This window comes from Mustela putorius, unplaced genomic scaffold (genome assembly GCF_011764305.1).
Source record: "Mustela putorius furo isolate JIRA1106 unplaced genomic scaffold, ASM1176430v1.1 tig00537295_pilon_pilon_pilon, whole genome shotgun sequence".
Taxonomy (NCBI): Eukaryota; Metazoa; Chordata; class Mammalia; order Carnivora; family Mustelidae; genus Mustela; species Mustela putorius.
The window spans coordinates 960558-983633 of NW_025422433.1; the positions used below are offsets into that span (position 1 = coordinate 960558).

Below are 23076 nucleotides of genomic sequence, written 5' to 3' on the forward strand. Positions count from 1 at the left end.
ACCTGCCACTTCCTGTTGGCGAACAGGAGAAGAATGAGGCACAAACAAGTCAGCTGCAAGAGAAAGGGAGCAGGGGACAACAGTAGAAAAGACTGTTGCCCCGAACAACTCCTCAGTCTTGCTTTTCTTATATAGAAACAGTAACCAACAGAAGAGCTGAAGAAGGCCAAACATTAGTCATAGGCCTTGTAGATAAACAAGAAGGAGGGCAAAATATGTCTGTCCAAGCAATATAAAGTTTATAGTTGAATAAGAACATTCAAAGGACTTATCTAACTAGCCACAGGTGCTTTTGGGGGGAGAAGGGGAAGATAACGGAAAAATGAAGCAGGCGGCATTCCACCCTGAATTAGCCGGGCATCCCGGCTGCTCAGCTTCAAGGCCGTATGTCATCCTCTCCCCCAAAGACCTGTTGCCAGTATGTGTTTTTCTTAAGGCTATATCTAAATGTGCTTGGTAACTAGTAAAATTTCCCATGGGTTATATTTTAAGTAATACATTGTTCTGAGGGGCAGTTGCATTGACCCATTCATTCTTTACTAGGATGCTCTGTAGCCTCCATATATTTGGGTTCCTTCCAGATTTCCTCTTGTGATTGGGTTCTAGCTTCAGAGTATTGTGGTCTGAAAATATGCAGGGAATGATCCCAATCTTTTGGTACCAGTTGAGACCTGATACGTGACCCAGGATGTGATCTATTCTGAAGAATGTTCCATATGCACTAGAGAAGAATGTGTATTCTGTTTCTTTGGGATGGAATGTTCTGAATATATCTGTGATGTCCAATGTGTCATTTAAGGCCTTTATTTCCTTGTTGATCTTTTGCTTGGATGATCTGTCCATTTCAGTGAGGGGGGTGTTAAAGTCCCCTACTATTACTGTATTATCGTCGATGTGTTTCTTTGATTTTGTTATGAATTAGTTTATATAATTGGCTGCTCCCATATTAAGGGCATGGATATTTAAAACTGTTAGATCTTGTTGTTAGACAGACCCTTAGAGGATGATACAGTGTCTTTCCTCATCTCTTATTATAGTCTTTGGCTTAAAATCTAAGTGATCTGATATAAGGATTGCCACCCCAGCTTTCTTTTGATGTCCATTAGCATGGTAAATGGTTTTCCACCCCTTCACTTTAAATATGGAGGTGTCTTTGGGTCTAAAATGAGTTTTTTGTAGACAGCATATTGATGGGTTTTGTTTTTTTATCCATTCTGATACCCTGTGTCTTTTGATTGGGGCATTTATTCCATTTACATTCAAGGTAACTATTGAGAGATATGAATTTAGTGCCATTGTATTTCCTGTAAGGTGACTGTTACTGTATATTGTCTCTGTTCCTTTCTGGTCTACTACTTTTAGGTTCTCTCTTTGCTTAGAGGACCCTTTTCAATATTTCCTGTAGAGCTGGTTTGGTGTTTACAAATTCTTTTAGTTTTTGTTTGTCCTGGAATCTTTTATTTTTTTCAAAGATTTTATTTATTTATTTGACAGAGAGAGATCACAAGTAGGCAGAGAGGCAGGCAGAGAGAGAGGGGGAAGCAGACTCCGTACTGAGCAGAGAGCCCAATGCGGGGCTCAATCCCAGGACCCTGGGATCATGGCCTGAGCCAAAGGCAGAGGCTTTACCCCACTGAGCCACTGAGGCGCCCCTGTCCTGGAAGCTTTTTATCTCTTTTTCTATTTTCAATGATAGCCTAGCTGGATATAGTATTCTTGGCTGCATGTTCTTGTTTAGTGTTCTGAATATAGCATGCCAGTTCTTTCTGGCCTTCCAGGTCTCTGTGGATAAGTCAGCTGCCAATCTAATATTCTTACCATTGTATGTTACAGACTTCTTGTCCCAGGCTGCTTTCAGGATTTTCTCTTTGTCAATAGGACTTTGTTAGGTGATGGGATCGGTACCTATTCTTATTACTCAGGTGGGTTCTCTGTGCCTCCCGGATTTTGATGCTCGTTCCCTTTACCATATTAGGGAAATTCTCTACAATAATTCGCTCCAATATACCTTCTGCTCCCCTCTCTCTTTCTTCTTATTCTGGAATTCCAATTATTCTAATGTTTCATGTTATGGTATCACTTCTCTCTTGAATTCTCCCCTCGTGGTCCAGTAGTTGTTTGTCTCTATTTTGCTCACCTTCTTTATTCTCCGTCATTTGGTCTTCTATATCACTAATTCTCTCTTCTGCCTCATTTATCCTATCAGTAAGAGCCTCCATTAAAAAAAAAAAGATTTTATTTATTTATTTGACAGAGATCACAAGTAGGCAGAGAGGCAGGCAGAGAGAGAGGAAGGGAAGCAGGCTCCCTACTGAGCAGAGAGCCCGATGTGGGGCTTGATCCCAGGACCCTGGGATCATGGCCTGCGCTGAAGGCAGAGTCTTAACCCACTAAGCCACCCAGGCACCCCAAAGCCTCCATTTTTTATTGAACCTCATTAATAGCTTTTTAAATTTCAGCTTGGTTAAATTTTAGTTCTTTTATTTCTCCAGAAAGGGCTTTTAGTTCCCCAGACAGCATTTCTCTAATATCTTCCATGCCTTTTTTGAGCCCAGCTAGCAACTTGAGAATCATTCTGAACTCTAGATCTGACATATTACCAATGTCTGTATTGATTAGGTCCCTAGCCTTCGGTACTGCCTCTTGTTCTTTTTTTTTTTTTTTTTTTTTGTGTGTGTGTGTTGCGTTTTTCCACCTTGTCATTTTATCCAGATAAGAATATGAAGGAGAGAAAAAAATACTAAAATGCTAAATACTAAAGAAAATACTAAAAGGATGGCAAAGACCCCAGAAAAATGTGCATTAACCAAATCTGAAGAGACCCCAAATCGTTGGGGGAAGAAGAGAGGTAAAAAGAAGTTCAAAAAAAATTTTTTTAAGGGACACCTGCGTGGCTCAGTGGGTTAAAGCCTCTGCCTTCAGCTCAGGTCGTGATCCCAGGATCTTGGGATTGAGCCCAGGATGGGGCTTTCTGCTCAGCAGGAATCCTTCCTCTCTCTCTCCTCCTGCCTCTCTGCCTACATGGGATCTCTGTCTGTCAAATAAATAAATAATATCTTTAAAAAAATTTTTTTAAAAAGAGTATCTATATATACACACACATATAACACACACATATATATGTGTGTATATATATGTATACATGCACGTGCACACACTGGTGAATAGAACAGAGCCAGTCACTTAATTTCGGGAGTATTTTGGTCTCTTAGAAGAAACTACCTCCCAAAATTTTAAAGACAGAAAAACTTATATATATATCTAGGTATATATATATATATATATATATACACAGATATATATACACACAAAAGTAAGGATAAACACAATGAAGGGATAGAATATGACTGTAAAGATGAAAAATTAAAAAAAATTCTAAAAACGTTGTTGATAATTGGTGGGGAAAAGAAAGAAAAAGAAAGTGGAGAGAATTTGCTCAGACTGGAGACTAGAACAAAGCCCTGTGCTAGATTTAGGGTGTATTTTGATCTATTAGAAGATGTTGTACCCCAAAATTTTTTAGAAGGAAAAAACCTTCTGTGTATACAAGAAATAAAGTTAGATACAATGAAAGATAAAATATGACTATAATAATGAAGGTTGAAAAAGATTTTTTTATGAAAGGTATTGTTAAGATAAACTAATTAAAAAACGTTAAAGGAAGAAAGCAAAAGTTAAAAAAATTAGAATAAGACAAAAAAGAAAATAAAAAATTAATTAACTTTGCAAGACTAAAAGAATCATGGGGAGAAAGGCATGAATTCCGTGCTTTGCTTTCTCCTCTGGAATTCTGCTGTAGTCCTTGATGGGTGAGCTCGCCTCGGTTGGATGTTCCTGCTGACCTTCTGGGGGCGGGGCCTGTTGTCGTGATTCTCACGTGTCCTGTCGGAGGCGGAACTGCACCGCCCTTGCCAGGGGCCGGGCGAAGTAAGCCGCTGTGGTGGGGAGCATTTGTCCCTCAGTGCGCCCCCGCGTGAGAGCGCGGAATCCCTCCGGTCCCCTGGTCTCCCGCTGCGCTCTGCGCTCGCGCCGCCTGTGAGGAGCGTTTCCATCGGGGACACACGCCCCGTTTGGAGTCTCCAAACCCAGCCGATCCCTGCCGCTCTTCCAGGGGCTGTCCCCAGACCTGCCACTTGTGGGGTCCGTGCTCCGGGAGCAGTGGCCTCACTGTGCCGTGGACCTCCGTTGAAGGTAACCCCAAGCTGAGAGCTCACGCCTCAGCTCCGCCTCTGTAGCCGGCTTCCCGCTCTAGTACCTGCGAGCTCGGCGACACTCAGGCACCCGATCCTGCTGCGACCGCGGGACCTGCGACCGCACTGTCCCCGCGAGGGCCGCCCCCACTGAGCCTCTGGAGCGACGTCCTCCGTGGAGCCGACTCGACAAGTTCCCATTGCGCGCTCGGCGGCTCCGCTGCTGGCGGGGCCGGCCCCTGCCCCCAGCCTCCGTCTCCGGTGGCTTCGGGTTCTCGCCTCCGCGCGTCCCGCCTTCCCGAGAGCGGTCGCGTTCCTGCTCTAGAACTGCCGCGCTCCTCCTCCAGCTCCTGCGGGGTCCGCAGGGGTTCGGATGGTTTGAGGACTTCTCGCTGGACGCCTGCGACCTGAGCTCATCTCTGGCGCTGCGCCTCCGCCATCTGGACCCCTTCCCCTAGAATTTAAAATTTTCTAGTCGTCACACTGAAAAGAGAAAAAACAGCTGAAATGAATAACATTTTATTTAGTTCAGGGTATACAGAATATCTTTTCAATGAGTAATCCATATAAACACATTGTCTCGGTGTTGGTTCTACATTCCTTTTTTCATACAGACTCTGAAACGGGTGTATATTTTCTGCTGACGACACATCTCGAGGCAGCCTGGTCGCAACTCAAGGGGCAGAAGTTCCCCGTGCCGGGCTATCATAGTGGACAGCACAGTTCTGAGATCGAACGCATTGGAACAGGCAGAAGAAAATCTATAAAAGTGAGAGTGCGCAGCATGAAGGCAGCCCGTAGCTCACATTCAAGATCTGTATGCAAACCCCATTTGTCTGTTTGTATGCAGACTCTCAATCCTTCTGTGAGGCGGTCCTGACGCACTGGTAAATTGCCACTGTTCAGAGTTACCTGGAACAAAATCTTGGAAAAGATTTTGGACATATGTGGACAAAATCTTGGGGGGGGGGAAGAGTTATCTGAATTCTTCCTGATAAAGTGCTTCATATTTCATATTCTTTTACCATGTTCTTTCTTTCTGGTACCTAAAGACTAAGGTATTTTTTCTGTGAGTGACAGAAGACTGTCTTTTAACCAGATCATCCATTCACAAAATGGATTCAGAAAATGAATGGATCTGAAACAAAAGAGCCATCTGACTCTCTGTCCGTGGATATTCCCTCCATCACTTCCTGCAGGCAGAAAGCCATATTTAAATTTTCCAAGTCTGTGGTACTTTTTCCAAAGCGCTCTGAATCCCTTAATGTTCCAGAAATTACTTTGTGATCCACTGGGGAGAGAAATTCTTGTGCTCACACACACAAAAATCATCTTAAAAATGTTGATAATATACTTGTAAAGCTATTCCAGTATGTATATTCTTTAAAAACAGAATGTGTAACAGTAAAAAGCTAAGATACATATTTGAAAAGAGATTCAGATATACATATTTGCAACAAAGGAAATTATCATAAACGAGCTAAAATTCACATCTGAAAGGAAACTCAGGTATACGTTTGAAGAGATAGCAAGTCACAGTATCTTTCAGGGGAACAAAATGAGGTGAGGAAGGGTACCTGGGTGGCTCAGTGGGTTAAGCCACTCCCTTCGGCTCAGGTCATGATCTCAGGGTCCTAGGATCGAGTCCCGCATTGGGCTCTTTGCTCAGCAGGCAGCCTGCTTCCTCCTCTCTCTCTTTGCCTGCCTCTCTGCCTACTTGTGATCTCTCTCTGTCAAATAAATAAGTAAAATCTTTAAAAAAAAAAAAAAGAGGTGAGAAAGTAAAACAAATAATTTTTAGTTGGGGTTTAGACTCTGCAGTTGGTATAATGTTATTTTGATCATGAGAGAACTTTGTTCTCAGGAGTTCTGTATATATCTGTTCAGTCAAACGAGCTAATTGTCGTTAACTAGTTATCTAGGCTCAGCTCTTCTATATCCATACTTTATTTCTGTCTGCTAGATTTATAACTACAAGCCTAGTGAGTTACAGTCTTCCATTCTGGGTAAAGATAGGCTGTTTAATAATTGAAGTAGCAAAATCTGGGTAGTTTCCTAGGAAGAAAAAAAATGATTCCATATTCCACAATATAAAGCAGGATGAATGCCAGATGGTGTTTCCAACTGTGATTTAAAAATTTAAGACTAGGGGTGCTTGGGTAGCTCTCTCCAGCAAGAATCTGACTCTTGATTTTAGTTCAGATAATGATCTCAGGGTCTTGGGATCGAGCCCCATGATAGGACTCCAAACTCTACTTGGGATTTTCCCTCTCACACTGGTCCTCCCCCTGCTTGCGCATTCATTCTCTCTCTCTCTCTAATAAATAAAATCTTTTTAAAACTGATGATTATTTGAAGGAAAATACTGACAAATTTTATTTCAAGAGAGCTTCTGAAAGAGTGGTAAGAGTGTAGTGAATTTTTCCTTAGTATATTTACCCTTCTCCTACTTTCCAAATTTTGTGCAATAAATATGTATTATTAGAATAATCATGGAGTAAAACAAAACATCCTGTATGACAGAGTAAAATTCCACAAGCAAATTCAAAGAGAAATCTTAGGCTAGGAAAAGAGAATTGCTATTCATATCACCAAAAGGATTCCCCGTGTCACTCAGCATAGGCTTGATTGGAGAGTAAGAGGAAACTAGCCACAAGATCTCAGCGACTTAATAATAAAAGCTTATTCTTAGCATATGATATTTTTTTCCCTCTTTGGTTGGTTGATGACTTTCCTCCCCAGTGTGCTCAATCTGGGATTTATGATGATAAAGTAGTGTAGGGGAGGAAAAAAATCTAGTTCTTCTACCCAGTATAAATTCATTGCCGGGGGCCCTGCAAATTAAACTGACAAAAACCAGATTAACAGGCAGAAACTGAACACAGGTTTCCTGATACATGCAGCCTGTGTCACATGGGAGCTCTTCATGCTGAGTAACTAAGAGGGGTAGCTCAAACTTGGGCTTATAGAGCATCTTAGCAAAGAACAATACATTTGTAGAGAAGTGACAAAATAAAGGACAAGGGCTTTGGACTTTCAAGGGCAGCAAACTGTGGGAAGGCAAATCTAGGGGGGAAGCCAATGGAATAAGTCTTACCTGCGGGAATCCATCTCAGCACCAACTTTTCACTTTTTCATGGCCATAAAAGCTCCCAGGAGAGGGAATTTGTGACAGTCCTCATTTCTCAGAAGTTTCTGCTTTTACTTAGAGGACGTTTTGGGAAAGCTTCTTTTTTGCATCTGTTTCTCATTCGCCTTTTAAAGTTTAAGTGAGAAGCCACATGCCTTTGGGGTGGAAAGAAATGGTCACACCTAACTTCAAGGGAGCAGAAAAGCATGTTCAGAACATGTATATATTTGGGAAAATACCAATTACTGTGCTCCTCTACATATAAAAGGAGCTAACAAATCAATCAGAAAAATATCAAATATTTACCAGAAAATTTTGGCAAAGAATATGAAAAGATTGTTCACAGAAGGAAAATAGAAATGGGTCCTTAAAAAATGGGTCTTGAATATATGAAATATATGAAAAGATGCTGGAACTCATTCATAGGAACAGAATTGAACATCAAAGCTTCTCTGATTATGAGGCAAATTGGTTATGAGTTGATACTAAAACTAAGAATAGATATGTGGAAATTCATTACAATATTCTTTTTTGTTCTCATGTATGTTAAGATGTTCTGTAATAAAAAAGAAAAGGGAAAATTACACTGACTAATTCACACAAAAAGAAATAAAAATCTGAATAAATCTACACATGTTAAAGAAATTGAATCAATAAGCAATAACCTTCTGAAACAGAAAGCTCCAAGACCAGATGCATTCACTGGGGAATCTACCGAACATTTAAGGAAGAAATTACACCAATTCTCAACAGTCTTTTCCAGTAGAAAGAAACATCAGGAATACTTACTTAATCATTGTATGAGGCCAGCTTTAGCCTAACACCAAAATCAAAGTCATTCCCAATAAAGGAAACTAGAGACCAGTATCTCTCATGAACATAAATGCAAAAAATTCTCAAAAAATAGCAAATCAAATCCAACAATGTATATAAAAAAAAAATTCTACATCATGCCCAAGTAGGATTTACTGCAGGTAGGCGAGGCTAGGTCAACATTTGAAACTCAGTTGATGTGATCCATCGTATCAACAGACTAACGAGAAATCATATGACCATATCAGTAGATGCAGAAAAGCATTTGACAAAATCCAACTCTCGTTTTTGATGAAAACTCTCAGCAAACTCAGAATAAAAGGGAATGTCCTCAGCTTGATAAAGAATACGTATCTACAAAAATCCTGTAGCTGACAGCTAGTGGTGAGAAATGGAAAGCTTCTAGCGAAGACCAGGAGTAAAGCAAGGATGTCCCCTCGCATTACTTTCTCCACATCATTGGAAGTACTAGCTGATGTAATAAGACAAGAGAGAGATCCAGGGTACACAGGAGGAATGAACACCTGCATGGAGAGCTCATTATCACGCAGAAGTCATGGGCGACCTCACGTTCGCTTCAGTGTTGCACGTTTTGTGGGTTCCGACAAATGTATCAACGCATGGGTCCAGCAGTAACAGTATCACAGCTTGTGGCTTATTGCCAGCAACAAACCAGAGTTTCCATCTTTCCACACTCTCCCCACTACTTGGTGCTCTTGGTGTGGTTTGGCCGTCCCAATAGGTGTGTCCTGATACCTCATTATTGTTTTAATTTGCATTTCCCTGATGACTTTTGGTGCGGTCCATCTTTCCATATGCCTGTTTGGCATCTGTGTATCTTTGGTGAGAATCTGGTAAGGTATTCTGTCTGTTTTCAAAATCAGTTGTTTCCTTATTGTTGAGTTTTAAGAGTTCTTTTTATACTTTGGATACCATTCTGGTACCATGTCTGTGTCTTTCAAGTATTTCTCCCAGTCTATGGCTTGTCGTCTTCTTGTCTTGAGAGTGTCTTTCTCAGAGCAGAAGTTTTTTAATTTTAATGAAGTTCCACTTACCAACGACTTTTTAAAAATGTCATTTTTAGTTTTGAACAGCCGCTTTTCTCTCCTGTATGACTTCGTAAGTGAGAGAAAACGAGGGGCGGGGGGGTCCCAGGGGTCTTTTAGTGGATGGCGGCTGTCGGGGGGCTCGGGTGGGCGGTGCGGGCTCCCCGGGGGGCGGCCTCGCGGGGGCTCGGGCGGTCGCGAGCGAAGAGAAGCCGGCGCGTGGCTGGAGGAAAGCGGGCTTCCTGATCTCGGGCTTCTTGATCCTCCCGGAGCCCGGGTTCCCGGGTGGGCGCTGCAGGGTCCGCGCGCGGAGGTCAGTGCGTCCGAGCCGGTGCCTCGGGGACGCACGGTCGGGCAGGATTTGCGCGGGTCCGCGGGTCCGCGCAGGTTGTTCCCGAGCGGGGTCGCGCCGGGCGCCCCCGAGATCCGCGCGGCTCTCGGCCGACTCGGCGGCCGGCCTGGGCGGGCATTTTCCGGGAGCCTCTGGCGGCAGGACGTGCGTCCGAGCATCCTGGAACTCCCCTGCGCGCTTCCTGCGGGCGCCGGGTCGGGCCCGGGGCGGCCGTGGCGGCTCTGCCCTGCGCGTCCGCGGGCGCCGGGGGCCGTGGCCGTGGCCGGGTCGGGCCGGGGGCGGCGCGGACGCGTCGGGCGAGGCTGCGGGGTTGTCCCTCCCGCACCGCCGCGCTCAGGTCGGAGACCAACCAGCGCCGAAGCGTCGCGCGCATTTAACAGGACAGGAAGGCTGCCCAGCCGGCGCCCCTCGCCAGGGGATGTAGCTCAGTGGTAGAGCGCATGCTTCGCATGTATGAGGCCCCGGGTTCGATCCCCGGCATCTCCACGCCGGCTCTTTTATTCCCTTTGCCGACGGCTCGGCCTCTGCTCTAGAAGTTCCAGGTGAAACGTTTTAGCCCTTTCTCACCTTTAACCGTTCTCGTCCCGGTTAAATAGAGCTATTTCCCGTCGGTATGTTTCCCTCTCTAGCATTTCATTAACCACCGCATATTCCCTGCTCTCTGGAAATCTCCCTGGGGTGTTTTATCATGCAGTGAGAGGTACAAAGCCAGAGGGACAATTGGGAAGAAATTCCTCCTATGAAAGCATCCAGGAAGAGGGAGAACAGCTGGTAGCACAGAATGATTTAGCTCAGTTACATGAGGTTCCATCCATTCTCACTTTCTGCTGGAAAATAATCAGTGACAGTAAAATACCTTTTAGTAATTTTTTAGGGGCTGCTAGGATAGGGTTTTGGGTATTGAGGTAGTAGTTGCATATCAATATTCAGGGGTCCACCCGAAGACCATTAGGGGAATTTCTTCCTAGACCATAGTTACTAACCTAGTTACCATTTCATTTCTCACTGCCGCTTTGGCTTTACTTAGGATTCTGTGCAGGAGAGCTGGTCCTGTCCAGCGCAGAAGGTCTGGGAAAAGGTTAGAAATAGCGTAAACTGGAGTCGGTTAGAAACCCGCAGGTGACTGGGACAACACTGGAGATCCTAATGAGGCAGCATTCTGGCCATCTCTCATCAGATGGTTTCTAATGGCACATACATTCATGCCTTGATCCAAATGAGCGCTTTGAAATAGTGATAATGTAATACCAATAATTTACTGTTTCTATTCACATTTAAAAATACAGTAAAATGGCACCATGTATTTGTCTACCCTTATTTAAAGGAAATCCAGTAATTAATAAACCTTTGTTGGGTGGTTTTTCAGTATTACTGTGTAGCTGCTCAATCAGGAGTTAACAACTGAAAGGAAGAGAGGCAATTTATAAACCATATTTGCATCTCTGTTATAATTAGCATTTTGGAGGTTTGTAGGAGATACGCTGGGACAGAGCAGAGGGTAGGGTCAGTTCTTGAGGAGGCAGCTCAGGAAAATCCTCACAAACGAAGATACCAGTGAGTAAGTGGGAGGTTTGCAGCTGGAAATGAGGATCATGGTGTGATTCTGGTCATAATAATCATGGACATGGCATGAAGACATGACACAGAACATGGGAAAATTTAGATAGTTACACATGCCTGAATCACAGGATGCTATAGGGAAATGTAGGAGATGGAGGACTGTATGGCTTATCAAGGATTTGGGGCTTTATCAGTGTTCTTGGTTGCAAAAAGCAAACACTGAGTATGGTTAACTTAAGTGGAAAAGAATATCTACTTGGCCGGGTTTAGATCAATGCTAGTAGCCTTGACAGTAAGTGTCTGACTCTGAAACTGTCAGATTCCCTAAACGTAATAAAGAAACACACACACACACACACACACACACACATTTCCGATGACAATATCCCTGTGGCTGCTTTCCCAGAGGACCCAGTCAGCAGTGAGGAGACACTGAAGCATTATAGACAAGACATTGCTACAGTCAGATTATTCTGTAAACAGTGTGAGAAATGGATTAGGAATGGTGGTAAAAGAAGATGAAAACAAGATGTATTTGGTCATTACTGCAGGAGTCCCAAGAGCTGTGTTGGGGACCTCCTCTGAGGAGTGAGCGTCAGGACATCAAGACCTGTGCTAAGACCATTCCTTATGAACCCCAAAGTAAGGGAGTCAGAGGCTTGAATGCTCCTAAGGACCTGGACAGTAGGCAGAGCTCATTTTTTTTTTTTTTTTTGGAAGAGATTAAGGTCCAACAGAGGATCCATCTCTGGAATATAGCTAAATTTTGAGAGCATTTCAGTCTTAATTTCTTAATCACTCCTTCTCACCCATTTTTCCACTTCCATTGCGATCTTTTGGGCTACAGAAGATGGTTAATTTACTTGGAAACCGTTTGACCAGCTAAGCCCTCTGTTTCTTTCTTACTATCCCAGTTCACCACTGCAGACGTGAGCCCTCCAGTGCTCTACCCTGTCTGGTACCTTGCATAATGTACACGCCCCCCCACCCCCGTCCTTCCATTTTGAGGCCTTAGAGGTGTATTCCATCTCACCTGGGTGCTTCAGCTCCGCTCTCTGTAATTCACGGTTCCTTGTTGGACAGGCCTCCTAGACGAACTCTCTTGGTTTAACTTCAACTGCCTCTTCCCAATGACATGCCTGTTTCAGGTTGAATCAGCACAGTCTTCAGTCTTGGAGTCAGGAGGCACCTTCGTGAGACCACATTCCAATTTCCAAACCATTAATTTGTATCTGCATTAAAAAAATATATATATGAGGGGCGCCTGGGTGGCTCAGCTGGTTTATCAACTGCTTTTGGCTCAGGTCACGATCTCTGAGTCCTAGGATGAGGTCCAGCATCAGACTCTCTGCTTAGGACGGAGCCCACTTCTCCCTTTCCCTCTGCCTGCTGCTCTGCCTACTTGTGATCTCCTCTCGTCAAAAATAAATAAATAAATAAATAAATAAAATCTTAAAAAGAAAGAAGAAATAAAAGAAGAAAAGAAAAGAAAGGAAAGAAAGAGTCTTCGTCCTAGATGAATGGAGACTGGTGTCTCTCTTCTTGCACCCAGTTTGGTGGCATCAGCACCCGTGTAGACAGGTCACTGAGGACCTCAGCCTCTGGCTGCTCCAATCTCTGTTTCCCCCAAAACCCTAACTTCCATGCTGGTTTAGCTGCTCACATCCATGGCTATCTTCTCCATATTAGCATGAATCTGTCTTGCGCTGAAATATTAAGTCCATGCGATATACAGTAATTTAAAATTTTTTAAATTTAAATTTAATTTAGTTAACATACAGTGTATTAGTTTCGGGGTTAGAATTCAGTGATTCATCCGTCTCGGAGAACACCCAGTGCTCACCACAGCAGGTGCCCTCCCTCGTGCCCGTCCCCCAGTGACCCCATCGCCCATCCCACCTCCCTTCCAGCAACTCTTCTTTTCTTATGGTTAAGAGTCTCCTATGGTTTGTCTCCTTCTGTTTTCATACTATTTTCTTTTTCCGTCCCTTACCCTGTGTTCATGTTTTGTTTCTTAAATTCCACATGTGAATGAAATCATCTGGCTTTGCGTTTCTCTGATTGACTTCTTCTGCTCACTCTTTCCCTTGCAAGGATCCCTTTGGATTACACTGGGCCCACATGAATAATCCAGAATAATCTCTCCATCTCAAGATTTTCAAGTTTGTTGATCTTCGAAATCCCAATTACTGTATAGGGTAACATTTGCAGGTTTGGGAATTAGGACATGGATGTCCTTGGGGGCCATTATTCTATGTACCACACCCATTCTAATCTGTCTGTCTTTGCAGTTTCGTCCAGGCACTTCCAAAACTTCTGTTTTTCTACTGAATTTCTCTCCCTGTGACTCTTCAGTTCCTACACGTTCTTCTTTCCATTGCTGTAGACTGAATGTTTGTGACCTCCCAGAGTTCACAGATTGAAACCTAATCCTCGGTGTGATAGTGTTTGGAGGTCAGCCTTTGGGGGGTCAGTAGGTCATGGCGGTGGGGTCTTCGTGATAGGATTAGTGCCCTTATAAAGGAGAATTCAGGGGCATCAGGGTGGTCCAGTCGGTTGAGTGTTTGACTCTTGGTTTTGGCTCAGGTCATGATCTCAGGTCATGATCTTGGGTCTGTGATGACACCCAGGCCCATGCCAGGCTCCCTGCTCAGCGGGGAGTCTACTTGTCTCCCTCTCCCCCTGACACCCACCCCGCTTGTATGCTCTCTCTCTCTCAAGTAAAAATGAATAAATCATGGGGCTCCTGGGTGGCTCAGTGGGTTAAAGCCTCTGTCTTCAGCTGGGGTAATGGTCCCAGGGTCATGGGATCGGGCCCCGCATCGGGCTCTCTGCTTGGTGGGGAGCCTGCTTCCTCCTCTTTCTGCCTGCCTCTCTGCCTACTTGTGATCTCTCTGTCAAATAAATAAATAAAAATCTTTAAAAAATATGAATAAATCTTAAAAAAAATAAATAAAGGAGACCTCAGAGAGCTCTCATGCCCCTTCCACACTGTGAGGACACACGTGATTCAGGAAGCCTGTTCTCATGAGACACCAGATCTGCCTGTGTGCTGACCTTGGACTTGACAGCCTCTAGGATGATGAGAAGTACATTTCCGTTGTTTATAAAGCAGAGGGTCGGTGGTATTGTTAGAGAAGCCTGTACACGCCGCACCACGGATCCAGCTCAGGTTCCTTGATCCTTCCCTTCGACCACATTTTGACAGTGTGCGCAGGCTCCTTTCATACTGAGCGGGCTCCCTCAGATGTCTGGCTGTAGATGGTTCCAATTGCCACTTCGTATCAAAGACTGCTGCGTCCTGCCGGAGAATCCCCCTGCCAGCTGCTCTGGGCAGTGAGCCGGCCTTCACGCTGGTCTCTGGTGTCCCCACCCGGCCTAAGGTCTGGGAAGCTCAGGGCTGTGCATCCCCGTCACCCACTCAGAGTAAAAGCAAGGAGACCTGGCCCATCTCCGTCTCCTCCTGTGTTGGGATTCGAGTTAGTGTCACTTCAGAGACGAGAGGAGGAGCGAGACCAGTGGCGTCATTATGACTTTTGTCCCTGTGCGTCTGAAAAGGACTTTGGGCACCTTCAGTCCAAAGTTCATCTTTGAGGCAAGAGAAGAACAGAGGTGGGGGCGAGTTCTCGGTTGACCTTTTGCTGATACCTCTCTCCCTCCGTTTCCCTAACAAGATTACAGTAGCTACGTAAAGAACTCTTCGCTTCTTTGAAACACCTCATCCTACTTTGTCCGTTCAGCTAACTTGCTTCCTACTTTAGACATAAAATGCAAGCAGATGAAGGCCAACATCGCGTCTTCTCTGAGTGTCCTGCCTGCTTAAACAATGTGCCGGTATGTGTGTGCGTTGCTGTCTGCTAAAATGAAACAAACATCCCTTGTCAGTGCTATACTGCTGGAAAGTCCATACAAAATCACCTGGGAATTTTGCTAAAATGAAACCTGCGTGGTTCTGGGAGAGGCCTTAGAGTCTCTGTTTTAAAACCAGCTCCCAGGCCAAGTCAGTGCTGCTGGGCTCCAGAAGACACTTTTCGTGGCAAGAACTTACCCCCCTCCCCAGGACTAGTCCTCCAGTGGTGCTCAAGCCATCATGTCCTGCATTCATAGGGACCCTGCTCTCCTTCTCCGTTGGCTCCCCTCACACCTGTTCCAACGGCTGTCAGCAAAAAGACAAGACTGTGGAGAACAGGGAGCCCTTCTGCATTTGCACAGCCACTAGGGAAAAAAGTCCAGAGCTTCCTCAAAAAACACGGAACTACTATGGATCCAGCAATTCTACTTCTGGGGATCTACTGACGTGGGAAGGATGTTAGGATTCGAAGCCAACGGCCAGGAAAGAGTTCTTGAGATGTCTTTATGTAAGAAGGTGGTTTTATTAGACCCCGGGGACAGGACCTGTGGGCAGGAAGAGCTTCAAAGGTATATCCGGGGCCACAGGCTTGGGGCATGATTGCCAGCATATATCTTGGGCAAGGGTGGTAGAGATAGAAATTTCCAAAAGAATTTTTATTTGTTAAAGCAGACTTAAAGGTCCTGGGAATCTGGCCGGTGACTGCCTTTTGCCCTTAGCAAAGTGTCAACATCCAGGCAGTGAAGTTTCTGGAGGAAGGTCACTCTGCCTGTTTTAAGGAGTTGTGAATGGGCTTAAGTACTAAGGAAATTTAATTTTTCTCTTGCTTTTGTTTCCCACATCATGTATATCTGTGATATTGTGGTTTGTACTAGGAAATACGTATTCTGCTTTCTGCTCCGAGCTCCTAAAGCCTATAGAATTTCCTACATCCTTACAGCAACAAAGGTGACTTTTGTTATGTTAATAGTGGTTGCACCAAGAGTGGGAGGCTGGTTGCCAGGAGACCAGCTCTGAGATTAAAGGTTGGAGCTCTCCGTCTTACCTCTCTGACCTTCAGGGACAGAAGGGCCGGAAGATCAATCAATCGGCAGCGGGCAATGATTTAATCAGTCCTGCCATTACCTAGGCGTGGAGACTTCTCCACATAAAAACCTCAGAGAAGAGGACTTGGAGGGCTTCTGGGTCTGCGATCACGTAGATATCTGATGTGAGCCGTGCACTTGGTGGGCACAGAAGCGCCATGCCCTTTTCCTGAGCATCTCTGCCATCTGGCTGTTTCTGAATTATATCCTTTTAACTGAGTAAGTAAAATGTTTCTCTGAATAATGTGAGCTGTTCTAGAAAATTTATCAAACCCAAGAAGAGTGGGTCATGGAAACCTCTGATTTCTAGCCAGTCAGTGAGAAGTACAGTGCTGGTGTCTGAAGGAGGGACAGTGAGTGGGAAGAGAAACCGTTCTTTGCTGGATCGAGCCCTTAATCTATGGGATCTCATTAGGCCTCCAGAAAATAGTGTCAGAATTCAGCCGAATGACTGGACACTTGGCTGATATACAGAGCATTGCTTACTGGTGTGGGAAAGCTGCCTGCACACACACAGTGGAATTTGGTGACTAGAACCACCACCCTTCAATACTCAAAGGAAATTAAAGCAGATATCAAAGATACCCATACTCCCACGTTCACTGTAGCATTGATCACAGTAGCAACACATGGCGTCCATCAAGAGATGAATGGATAAAGAAGATGTGGTCTATGTATTCAGTGCACTATTACTGATGAAGTTCTTGAACCTAGGTGAGGTTCGGTGGGGTGAGGTTCGGAGCCGACGGCTAAAGAAAGAATTCTTAAGACGTCTCTGGTGCAAAAAGGTGGTTTATTAGAGCACGGGGACAGGACCCGTGGGCAGGCAGAGATGCGGCTGCCCCGGGTTGTGAGGAGTGGCTGGTTATATACACAGGAGTTGGGTAGGTGAGGACAAAGGGGTGTTCAGAAGGGCTATTGGGGTAAAGAAGACTGTCAGGATATTGAAGGCCTGGTTACTATCAAGCCAAGGCCACTTTCCCTCTAATGAGGCACTAACATAAAGACAATTGGGAGTCTCCTGGTGGAATGTTACATTCCTGCTATCAAACGTCCTTGTTAGTGAGATTTAGGTCTTAAAAGAAATTTAACTTTATTTACTTTTCCTTCTACATCCGTCTCCTTCAGTTTTTTATGGAGAGGAGGGTGATGTTAGGGCTTGAGGAACTGAGTTATGTGTCTTTGGAAATTGGGCTATTGATAAGGCAACTTCTTTGTTGTAAATCTCAAGGACATTTGTAAACCAAGAGAGACTCCTGCCTTTCAGGACTGTGATCTCTGCAAGTTAACTATTTGTTCTTCTTTTAGGGCAGTCAGGGGTGCCTGAGGAATGTCACACATGTTACCAAGGGGAGTGGGTGAAGAGGGGGTGCAAGGTGCCAGCCCCTGCTCCATCCTCAGCCAGCCTCCTGCTCCCTCATCATTGCCACCACTAGAAGGAGGGAGACGCTGCCATTTGTGACAGCATCCAAGGACCTTCAGGGCATTATGTTAAGTGAAGTAAGTCAGAGAAAGACAAACTGCATGGTACCACTTCCATGGGGAAGGAGGGGCAAAAAGTCAAACTCATAAAAACAGCAGAAAAGTGGTTACCAGAGGATGAAAGTACGGAAATCGAGAGGTGATAAAACCTTGGATGTTTGTGCTGTCCCTGACCCCGACCCAACTTGAAACTGTGTGACGGGCCACTCCTCATGAACCCGGCGCAGCTCTTCCAGCCCACAGGTCCTGTCCCCGGGGTCTAATAAAACCACCTTCTTACATAAAGACATCTCAAGAATTCTTTCCTGGCCGTTGGCTTCGAATCCTAACATCCTTCCCACGTCAGTAGACCCCCAGAAGTAGAATTGCTGGATCCATAGTAGTTCCGTGTTTTTTGAGGAAGCTCTGTACTTTTTTCCCTAGTGGCTGTGCAAATGCAGAAGGGCTCCCTGTTCTCCACAGTCTTGTCTTTTTGCTGACAGCCGTTGGAACAGGTGTGAGGGGTGATCTCATTGTGGCTTTTATTTTATTTCTCTGATGATGAGTAATGTTGAACACTTTTTCACATACCTTTTGGCCATTTGTATATCTTTGGGAAAATGTTCAGTTCCTCTGCCTATTTTTAAATTGGATCATTTGTTCAATTTTGCTATTGAATTGTATGGGTTCTTTATATATTTTGGATATTAATCCCTTATCAGCTAACTAACCAGATAGATGATTTGCAAAATTCCCCCCGCCCCGCTGTTAGTAGGTCGCCTTTTCATTTAAAATCTCCTAACAGAAAACATTCTGTTTATTCATGTATACAATATCCAGTCACTCTTTCACTCTTTCTAAAAAATGATTCAATATTTACTTATGCCAGTTGCTGTGGTCAGCAGTGAGGCACAGTTAAGGATGACACAGTGTCTTAGCTAGCGTTCAAGAAGCCTGGCTGAGACCCTTCCCTCCTGATTAACACCTTTGGGGAGTTCCCTCCTGCGTAAATCAGTGGGTGGAGTCCTAGCTGAGCAGGGACTGAGGCCTCCTCCCAACATCTTGAAAGCGTTTTGCAGACAGAGTCAAACCTCCTGGCCGCAGGCCCTGTGGACACCTGAGCTCTGCTTCACAGGACACCTGGGGCCAGAACCCAGCCAAGCTGCTCTGGAGTTCTGACCCACACAATCCAGATTATAAACATTTATTTCCTTAACCCATTAAAATTTGGAGTACTACTCAGCAATAGATAACTAATATTCACAGCAAAACTTTAAAAAATGTTCTTTGGCAAATAATCATTATTTACAAAAATAATTGTTATCTGTTTCTCTCAAGATACCTGACTATTATCAGAACCAATACTCCTTGCAAATCAACTTGGAAGGCTGAAAAGCAGTGTCACTGTTCTTCTCCCGTTTCCCTTTTGATGCTGACAAAACCCTGGCTGGCTAGTGTGTCAGCCACCAGAGGGTCGCATACCTGCCACTGAAGCAATCATGGGCAACAGAAAGGGTTGGGCCCTAATTATTTCAGATAACTCACGATTTGCGCAAACCGTGTGGGGCCCCCATCCCTGCCGCTGGACCACACTTCAGGCTCCATCGGCCAGGTGCCAGGAGGAGGTGTGCTGGAGCCCTGGGACCGCGCCGGCGCCCGCGGCCGGGGCTCCTCCTCCCGCCCCCGCCCCGGTCCCCCAGTGCCGCTGCCCCGAGCCACACGCACGCCGGCGCCCCTGCAAGCGTCAGCCTCAGCTCCCCTCCTTTCTCCCTGGCATACCCTCCATCCTTGCAGACTGGCTCACAGGTCGCCGGGCCCGGGCCCTGCATTCTCGGGGCGCGCCCCCGGGGGAGGAAGGGGCCGGGACCGCGGGAGACCCACTCCTTCCGCAGCGCGTGAGGCACCGGGGAGGCGGACGTTTCAGCTCCGTCTCGGAAGTACCGCGTTTCTCCCTTCTTTGCATCGGAGCGGGGTCTGAGGATTCAGTCTCTGGATTGGGCTGGCATTTTTGCATAAAATGGGGGTCAGTAGGCCGCAGGCAGCAGTCCAGCATCTCTCGCCTTCAGCCCTCCAGCTGTTCGCGGTGCAAGGTTGCTCCGTAACAATCCCTGCCCCGGCTCCCAGTTATCTAGCAGAGGGCGCCCGGCGGCGTCCGGAGCCCGGGAACGGGGTGCAGGAATGCGCGGACTCGGGGTACTCTGGTGTCTTCCTTAGTTAAAGACAGTCATTGGGAACGCGTTTTTCTCTTCCCTGGAAGCATCCTTCCTTTGGTCCACAGACCTTTGGGGGGAAAAGAGAAGAGTGCTCGACTGGTGTTTCTCGGCGGGATCCCCGCCCGGCGCGTTCTCCGCGTCCCGGAGCCGGCGGATGCGGGTTGGTCCGGGCGCCTTCCCGGGGAAGAGTGGAAATTCCAGCTCTCCGTCACCGAGAGCGGGACAGGTTCGTTTGAGACGCGGAAGGGGGTGAATTGGCTCCATTTCATGAAGGCAGCTTAGAAAAGCCCTGTTTTGTGCAGTGGGGATGTAGCTCAGTGGTAGAGCGCATGCTTAGCATGCATGAGGTCCCGGGTTCGATCCCCAGCATCTCCATTCCTTTTCTCGCCGGCGGGGAAATCGCTTTTTTCTTGCTGCCGCAGCGGGTTCCCGCAGGCTCCGAAAGGTCAGCCTCCTGCTCCCGCGCGCTGGCGGTCGGCGGGGGCGTGCGCAGAGCCTCGCGGCTGGACCCCTGCGCGCGCCCGCAGCCCCGGCCTGTGCTCGCGCACCGGGCGGATCGCGAGCGGCTTCGGTCCCTCCCGCGTCCGGGAAGAACGCACTTGGCGTTCGCCCGCGTCAGCCCTGAGCTGGGAGGTTTGGGCACCGGCTCCCGTCTTCGCTTAGCTGCCGGGCCGGGGCGCAGGGCTGGGAGCCCGCCCGAGCTTTCCCGGGCTGAGGCTCAGCTCGAGCGAGGAGGGTTTCTTCCGCGGACGCGCTGGGTGCATCACCCGCGCCCCCAGCCCCCTCCCCCTTCCCGAACGTGACCTTCACCCCGAGGTCCGGCCGGTGCAGCGCCGCAGGCGCGCTCGGCCGGGAGTGAGCTCGGCGCTGGGTTCCCGGGGGAGGCAGGGGGAGGTTTGCGAAGTGTGGACTCGCTCGCTCCCTCCCCATCCGCCTCCCTCCCGCTCCTCCCTCCCTCCCTCCCTTGCTCCCCCTCCCCGGCTCCCTCTACCCCTCCGCCTCCCGGTGGGAGCTGGTTTGCAAAGTGCGCGCTCCCTCTCTCCCCAGGCCTCTCCCTCTCCCTCTCTCCCTCCCACCTCCCTTCTCGCGCCCCCCCATCCCTAGTTCGCACAGCTGGTCATTGGGAAGAAGGTAGATCGTTTAATAATTCAGGGCCTTCTGGGACAGAAGGGATATACCCTAAATCCTGCTCCCCCAGAGTTAAATTTGGAGGTATCACTCAGTGAACTGAGAGACTCTGACCTAAACTTACAGATTTCCTGAAATAAAATTATCACCTAGAAAAGGGGAGTTGTTAGGCGAACGTGATAACCACTACACTACGGAAACCCCTCCTAGAAAAGGGGAGTTGATACGGGTAACTTGGGGCTAAGTCTTCATCAGGGAGGGCTTATTTTAATGTATCATGTGATTTTGGCTCCCTGATAGAAAATTAATAGTGTTTTTAATAATATTTCAAGAGATGGCTATTTTCATTTGATAAAGCCAGATCTCATTTTCTGTATTTTTTTCTGCCCAAAGAATATTATGAGGAGCAAAGGTAGAAAGAAAAGAGGCTATTTTCTAAGAACATAGAAGTAAGCAGAGAGCTGACATCAGGGGGAAATTCTTGCTGATCACGATTTCCCTAGCCTTGAAGAAAAGGCTAAAGACTTCTTTTATTTAGCAACAGTGAAACTTCTCTGAGCCGATACTGAGTTTGGCTGCATTTAGTAGTTTCCACAAAGCCTTCTAGCTAGAGAAAATTAGAGGTCAACCTAGGTTATTCTGTGAAAATATACACCTTATTCTTTTCACTTCAAGGAGAATGAGACATAGTAGACCTATATTGTAGTATGGGGCCATCCTCATACTGTTTAATTTGAAATTGTGACCACTGATGTCTTGGTGATTTACAATAAAATATGTCCAGGTATGTAGATAGCATACAATGCTAAAATGTCTCTTCTTTCTGTATTGGGTCTTCAGGTACAAAGAGAGGACAGATCCAATCAGAAAAAGCCAATCACACCTCTCACAAAGACATTTACCTATGACCAGAGTCCATTCCAAGCCCTAGGATCTCAGCAAAATGCATCAACTCTGGGAGAGTCCAAATCGGCATGGAAGGAAATCTGACTGTACTTGGTGAAAATCTCTGAAACTTGAAGGAAGTTGCCACCTCTGGTCGCCTGAAATGAACAGCCTACTGAGGGGAAGACTCTGGGGACTGAGGTGCTCTCCCCTACAGCAGTGTGAAAGGTGAGTGAGAAACAAGAGGGATGGTTATACTTTATGCATTGAATGTGTTAATGGAAAAAATGTTCCTAAGTATATTAATGGTCTGCTCAAAGCATCGAGGGAAGCCTCAGGCTTTCTGTGACCACAGTAAAGGAACATTGTGAAGCTACCAGCTGTAGCTTCAACCTGTGTTGCTGGATTATTGAATCAGCGAAGTTCCTAAGTTCTGTAGGTCATATAGGGGCCTGATGAGGAGAGAATGATGTTGAGAACTGCGGAAGGGTTAGGGGTCTAGGAGTTCCCTGAGCCCTCCGTTTGTGCTGGTCTCCTGGGGGTTACAGCGGGTGTTTTTCTCTCAGCAACTGAACATCGGTTCACTTTGTGAGCTAGTCAGGGTTCTCTAGAGAAACACACCAGGAGAGAGAGAGAGAGGGAGTGTATGTGTGTGTGTGTGTCTGTGTTGAAAGAGACACAGATAGAGAAAGGGAGAGATCTATTTTAAGAAATTGGCTCACACAACAGTCTGAAATGTGTAGGGCAGGCTGCCAAGTCTGGCAAGGGGTGGTGTTGTAGTCTTGATCCAGAGGTAATCTGGAAGCAGGATTTCTTCTTCCTTGGGGGAACTTGGATATTCTCTTAAGGCTTTCCGCTGATGGGATGAAACCTCCCCGCGTTATGGAGGGTCGACTGCTTCACACAAAGTCAACTGATTTAAATGTTAATCACGTCTAATCAAAATACATTTGCAGCAACAACTAGACTGGTTTTTGACCAAAAGACTGGGCAGAGAGCTAGCCGAGTTGACACGTTACATTTAACTGTCACACTTTGTTCTTAGATCCTGCAATTCTCTTGTGTAAATTTTCATCCAACAAAAACTGCCGGTTCTCTAGAGAAGCAACGATCCCTGCATTTACGAAGATGTAAGAATCACTTTAAGAAGGAACAGAACGTGTTCTAGGGAAATTTCCAGTATCATTACCTGTAGATGCATTTTGCTTTGTCCGTTAACATTTTAGCCACTTAAGGACAAACACTGTTTCTCTTCCCTTTGTGATTTCCCTCAGGCATTTAATTCAGAGCTTTGAAAGTTGAGAAATTCTGGCAATGTCTGATGAGTGGGTGAGACTCGACGGTATGTGGGGCAAATGGGCTC

General features: G+C 46.2%; 2 non-coding genes across 2 annotated transcripts; both read left to right on the plus strand.

Moving 5' to 3' along the window:
• The first annotated feature begins 9945 nt into the window (after positions 1 to 9945).
• Positions 9946 to 10017, plus strand: TRNAA-CGC. Its single transcript has one exon. It is a non-coding gene; the product is annotated as a tRNA-Ala (tRNA).
• Positions 10018 to 20003: 9986 nt separating this feature from the next.
• TRNAA-AGC lies at positions 20004 to 20075 on the plus strand. Its single transcript has one exon. It is a non-coding gene; the product is annotated as a tRNA-Ala (tRNA).
• Positions 20076 to 23076: the final 3001 nt, after the last annotated feature.